Genomic DNA, 7,263 nt, shown 5'->3' with positions numbered 1-7,263 from the left:
GTAAGTGATTTGTGGAAGGTATAGGTTAATGTTAGTCAGGGCCATTCTTTTGTAGGATTCTTGAAAGTCAGATTGCGTTGCGCTAAAAAAATATTGTGTGTCACTTTAAGCAGTCATGTATAATTGTTCTAATGGGACGTTTCATATGTCGACCCTTAGCCGAGGATACCTCACTGGAATCTTCTGATACTTTCTTGTAGTTTGTGTAATTAATGTAGCTTTTGTTTATTGCTAGCGCGTAATTGCAGAGAGAATCTCCTTTGTAGTTGCAGTCTTTCACTGTTACCGGTAAAACAGTTGTGGCATGCATGTAGATTTGCACCAAGTATTTCGCAGCTGCGCTTGCAATTAACTAGATATTATTTTCAGTGCTATGTTAATGTGTTCTCTTATTTTTGCTCTTCAAATTGTGCTTTCCTATGTTATCGTGTGAAATATTGTGACAATAATGGCGTGTGAAAAACGTAACACTAGGCTCCAAAGTAAACGGAGAAATAATAGTGACGACGAGCGTAGCTTACCAGCACCACTGTGTAATGAATTAACAGATATTCAAAGTAGTAATTTAGTAACTATGCGTAGGGAAATGGAGCGGGCGTCAAATAATGGTGTAGACAGTGAAACAGGTAGTGAACAGGGAAGCATTATCGATCGATCGGCCGGCAACAGCTCGCCTCAGGAATCGGGAATGACAGAACACAATATTGCAAATACTGTAGACTCAGGTTTTGGGTTCTCACCGTTTTCTCATATGAGTCAAGACACATTTTCCGCTTGTCAAAATGTGAATGTTGCCGGTGCAAATTCACTGCCGAAAAGCACTGAGGAACATGTTTCAGACACCAGTGCAATGTTATTACAATTAATGCAACAAATGGGACAAAAGCATCAAAAGTTAGACACAATGGAACAAAATCAGAGACAAACACAGCAAAAGCATCAAAAGTTAGACACAATGGAACAAAATCTTCAAAAGTTAGACACAATGGAACAAAATCTTCAAACGTTAGACACCTTGGAACAAAATCAGAGACAAACACAGTAAAAGCTTCAAAAGTTAGACACCACGCTTGAACAAACACGTGAAGATTTAACTACTGAGTTATATAACATTGAATCGAAATGTCAAAAAGTTTGTAATGACGTAAAAACACAAATTTGTGAGCATTATCAACCTATTTTTTCGCGGCATTAAAATACATTACAGAATCACGAATTAGCCATAAAAGAACTGCAAACCATTGTTCATGAAAATCATGAGACCTTGCAAGCTAAAATTGACAGTTGCATCTACCGATTCGGTTACGCAACTTGCAAAAACTCAGGAAAACTTAAAGGACACAGTAGATACGATTTCAACACAAATGGACACTCTGAAATTTGGTTCAGAAAAACACACTGAGGAAATAAGTACACTATCGGAGAAAGTAGTCGAACTTTCGGATCAGTTCACTAACTTATCTGCAAAGGTAGATGATCTGAATGACACAAGACCTGTAGCCATCACTGACACAGAAGAGTATGAACAAATTAAGAAACTCAAACAAAATCAGAATCAAATTAATACGCAACACAAAAGAGTAATCTGGAAAGTACAAGATCAGTTGGCACAAGTAATACAAAAATTACATATTTCAGAGGACACTCGCGCTCCAACACGGGAAGAGGGACTTAGAAATACGGAAAAGCCACAAAATAATAACAGAGGGCATTTCGGAAATTATGAAAGAAATTGGCAAGGCGCACCGAATTTTGAGATGGAACCGCCGACAAGACGTAACAATGACCGATATGCTACTCGCCGACACGATGATTTTGACTATAAGCTGTTCATTACTACACGTAAATTCAAGACATTTAAGAATTCTGGCAACGACATTCATCCACAAGCGTGGCTCCATCAATTCTCTCATTGTTTCCCTCCCATCTGGTCATTAGAGCACAGATTAGAATTTATGTGTGGCTACTTAGAGAATGAACCAGCTGAAAGAATGCGATCGGTCATTCACGATTGTCACAGTGAAGGAGAATTTTACCATGCCTTCCTCTCAGCATATTGGTCTCAAGCTACGCAAGACCGAGTAAAACATAGCATCATAATGATGAAGCATTTCGAACAATCTGAATTTTCCAGTCTTGTGAAATATTTTGAAGACATGTTGCACAAGAATCAGTAAATGTCAAACCCATACAGCCCCTCAGAACTCATCCGCATTTGCTTAATCAAATTACCTGAACATTTACGACATATTATTTTGGCAGGACGTTGCAAAGACGACATTGAAGCTTTACAGGGACTCTTACAAGAATTAGAAATTGACACTGACAATTGCGGAACACGAAAACAGGAACACAACAATTACAGGTCACATCCGTCACAACTCCGCGATGACAGAAATAATAAATGGACACAACAAGGCTATTCTTACAACGTAAATCGTGACCAAAACAGATACCACCCATATGACAACCACTAGCAGAGTAATAGTTACAGAGGAAGATCGCATTTCCATAGTAATGAATATGACAGAAACAATCATAGAAACAGACAATATGGCAACCAGAACTATTATTATCAAGGGAGACAGAATAACTTCAGACACAACAGTTCAGCACGCAGTTACGATTCAGGGAGAAATTCTCCACCACTTAACCGACAAGAAAGAAACTGCAGGAACTACCGACATGACGACAGACGATATAATCGTAACGACAGACCTGAATTGCATCAGAACTGATGGTATTCCTACAGGGCAGGGCCCTCTCGGCAAGGTGAATTTGTAGAAGTTCGGTCTCCTAATCCCAATAACGACGCGCGCCAACAAAGAGACAGACAATCACTCGCACCGCAGGCAGCCACGTGCGCTGGCTGGCTCAGAGAAAAATAACATAGAAGCTAACCTTGAGAAAAATTCCAGTATTCTTTATCGACGTATACCGCATGATAATTGCGTTCAGGTTGAAACTCTGCATACTAGGAAGAGTAAAGGTTTACACCACATTTCACATGTAAAACCGTTTATTGAAAGATAATCTGCTTTTTAACTTTGTCTTTGCCATAAAACTTTTCACTTCACATTTCTAGTATGCATTGTCAGACTTAGAAACTGTTACCATGCAACAATGTTTGGAGTTAAATATCCAATCAAGAACCAAGAGAACTGATTTAAACACAAATTACGAATGCATTGTTATAGTGAACAGACGTCACAGTGTTATTGTGTGTGTACATTCTTGCTTGTTAGTTGCGCTATTACGTAACGACTATAAGGCTTACATACTTAGAACATATACTGGTACTGCTAATGAGATTTTAATGCAACATTTTGGTTTACTTGAAAATACATTCTGGATTTAAAATACTTTCTGTGAGATACCAGATGACACTGATTAATTTATGTGACAGCTACACGATTATATCACGACGCTACTAATGAGTGACAATTTACAATGTTGCTTTTGCGGTGTTTCTGTTTTATATCTGCACAGTTTTTCTGAATTCTTCTGGAAAGGACAACATGTTTTAGTATTAACTTTTATGGTATAGCTACAATGAGACAGCCTTTTCTGTAGCACAACAATACGTTATAGCACAGTACTTTCTTCATCACGGCAATAATCGTAATAACTAAGATATCTATACGCAAAGCATTTCACTTTTGTTTATCATGAGGTAAGTACATTGACTTCTGCAGAACTTAGGTTTCGGAGGACGATAACTCCGACACTTCCACAGAGATTATCTTACAACAAGATGCACAGTTTAGCGCTACAGTATATGTATTTGAGTGATTAATTTTGTACTTAAAACATTTATTTTTAAAGATATTTGAAGTACAATGATCCAAAGGTTTTCCGTGATACATTTCATTCCATTGCTGTAATCTGTAACACCTGAGGGTATAATTACATTAATCCTCAGGGGGGTACACGCTTACTTTGTGTACCATGTGTTTGGCAAGCACAAGGAGCCCTAGATAATATGGTATTTGCTTATACAACTTTACACATCGGTACCATATTTCTCTAACACATAAATTACACAGCTATCTGATCATTTAACTGAGAGAGACAAACATTTTCTTTTTACTACATCAGTGACAGATGTTTACGCAATTACACCGTTGGATAGCTTCACACTTATGAAACTGTATTTTGTCTTTACTTTGTGAACTGTTCATACTTTTTCGGAACCATTGTGATACTATGAGAGGTTTGAATGATGTATTTGGTGTGGGATCATGATTTTTAAAGTACGTTAGAGGTAGATGACTCTATTGAAATGAGCAGAGAATTCTATTTTAGGTTTTGAAATTATTGGAGGAAGCATCGACGATTTTGAGAATTGACTGAGATGTTATGATATTATTACGATGACAATGTGTATTATGCTGTTGAGGTATGTTTATGATCAATAAGCTGATGCAATATGAGGAATTTGATTATGCTATGTATTTATTATGATGAAATATTGAAGAAGTGTCGACAAATATGTATATGTGTAACAAGGTAAGGAATAATGAGTAGTGGTTAGGGACTCTGACTTGTGAAAAAGGATGTTGTAGATTATGCTATGTATTTATTATGATGAAATATTGAAGAAGTGTCGACGAATATGTATATGTGTAACAAGGTAAGGAATAATGAGTAGTGGTTAGGGACTCTGACTTGTGAAAAAGGATGTTGTAAACCAAGAATCGTACTTTAAGAGTTATGAAATGTGTGTAAATGCCTGAATGCATCACAATACCGACGAAAATTTTTTGGGCACTATTATATTTAAAGGATTTTCTTTCTACACATTTGCAACGCAAATTCTCGACCTGTGAAATTTTTGTATATGAGACTGTCACTGTAATGCAAACTGGTGTCGTAAATATTTCAGTAAGAAAGTTAAGTGACCACCTTCACATAATGAGTCGTGGGCACCCAGCTGTGCGACAGTCGCCTGGAAAAAAGCCATTAGTGTGTGCCTTTCAGAGGCACAGGTGAAAAAAAAAGGGGGCCATTATCCTCGCTATTGACATTCCTTTGTAGAAAGCATCGCAAATACGACATGCTCAAACTTGAAAACATATGATAACACTGTGGAGCTCTTAATTTATGATATTTACTGAAATGCCTAATGAAATGACGAGAAATATTTTTATGTCTATACATCTGATTATGACTACTGTCTTTCTAGTTGGGAGATTTTTTTTACTACCTTATGAAATGCCATATGGCTAATGAATGATGTTTCATGCCTTCCTTTGTACATATTTGCTCATTTTCTTTAATATCTGGTTTCTAGCTGCACTGCAGCATTGGTTATTATAAAAATTAACAGATGTACTAATATCACTATTTTCTGTTTACAGACCCAGTAAAGAATACGTTTATGATATACTTTCTTAGAAAAGAGAGTACAAATAGACATTTCCCTTCACAGGAATTGCATAAATAATTTTTTTAATGACTTGGTAACTTTCTTGCAGAGTAAGTTTTTGTGATGCATCACTCTAGTATTAAGATGTGACATAGGTATTAGACATGACCATCTTTAGTGTAATATTTTTTCTGCTTGAGCTTTGTCATGTTTAGATATAAGTTATTACATTTGCTGCTGCTGTTTGCCAGGCATAGTGCTACTAAATTTCACTTTGTATTACTCTGTTAAGCTAGTTTTACTACTGATTTATTTTTCTTGTTGCTGCACATTGGCTCATATTAGTTGTAATGTTGCATTGCTTGGTAATTTAGATTTACTGTAGCTTGCTTCGCCAATTTGTTTTTTTTTTGTCATTGCTGTTTGTGTTAATTGTTTTGTGCCACTGCATGGCGTCGTCCCTTAGTTTAGCATCTGAGCTCAGTAGATTTAAGTTAGCTTAAGAGAATGAGTTACGATGAAATGCATTGAGAAGTCATACGAAAAAAGTACAGAAAGTAGGTATAGGTAGGATTTTCTTGGAAATAAATGATAAGGTAAGATAATGGAAAATAAATAATGAAGTAAGAAATATGAGAACATATAAATACAGAAAGCATGCTTGGCTAGGATTTTTTTGGTGGAAACAAATGTTGAAATAAGAGAAAAGATCTAGGGAATGAAGTTTTGTGTTGGACTGCAGTACCATACGTCACACTGAAAACAAACCCTGTCCTATCCTTTTGTATCATTGCGCTATTTGTGTATTTGCGTTCTTACAGTCTTTATGTGTTTATCTGATAAGACTTATGTTGTAGAATTTTTCTAATACTCAGTTACATTCACTATGATGAGGAATACTGTTATCCTCAAATATAATTTGCATTAATAATATGTTATTTTCTTTGTAAAGATGTTTATAGACATTATTAATTCTGTTCTGTTTCAATGCTTATGTGTGAAATAAATTTTTCCAAAAATATTCTCATTATTTTATATATTTACTTATGTCATAATTCCTGTAACACTGATGTATATGTTTATTTCTATTCTTTTGTAAAGCCTGTGTAACTACAAATGTTATCTATACTGTTATGTTCTCTAATGATGTATTTTGTACGTTTGTAATTGTATTCTTATGTTATAAAATTGTAATTGTCACCAGTTCATCAAATTAAGTAACTTTTAAGCATTCACTTCACTGCACACGTTTCTGTTGGTCATAGTATAAGGACAATATGTGAGAAGTAGGGATTGATAGTGTTTGCACGTGTGTTAATAATTCAGCAAGGGACTGGATAACAGCATTGCTGGTTCTAAGGACATTTCAAAAAAAATTCTGTGAGTGCAAAACTGGTAGTTCATGGACTTGCTATATTGTCCGCAAGACTCTTCTATGGTGATTGTGCACCTGCACAGTCGCAACGGATGGCTGCTAGCCATCTCTACAAGGACTACAGTGGGTCTACACCTTTGATGACCCACCAACACCATTATTTCTACAAGGACTGCAGTTGGTCTGCACCTCTGGTGGCCCACCAATACCGTAATCTCTAACAAGACTACAGTGATGACCTACCTACCAATATTCTTCAAAACTTCGACTGACTTCGCGGTGGATTTGCTCTGTTGTGGCCCATTACCTGTCTGCATGTCAAGAGTCTGCACTGTCTTTCCGTTGGAAGGACAACACTACTTCTTCAAGACTGCATGGAAATCCACTACTTCCGTGTGCATTTTCTTTTACTGTTCAGACTTTGAGAAAAAAAAACTGCAATTTTACTGTGATGAATGATCAGGACTGTCTTTATGGACTGTGAGAAAATTTTAGCTTTTGACCAACATTGTATCAATAA

This window comes from Schistocerca nitens, chromosome 8 (genome assembly GCF_023898315.1).
Source record: "Schistocerca nitens isolate TAMUIC-IGC-003100 chromosome 8, iqSchNite1.1, whole genome shotgun sequence".
Lineage (NCBI taxonomy): Eukaryota > Metazoa > Arthropoda > Insecta > Orthoptera > Acrididae > Schistocerca > Schistocerca nitens.
Note: the sequence above shows the minus strand (reverse complement) of the source record.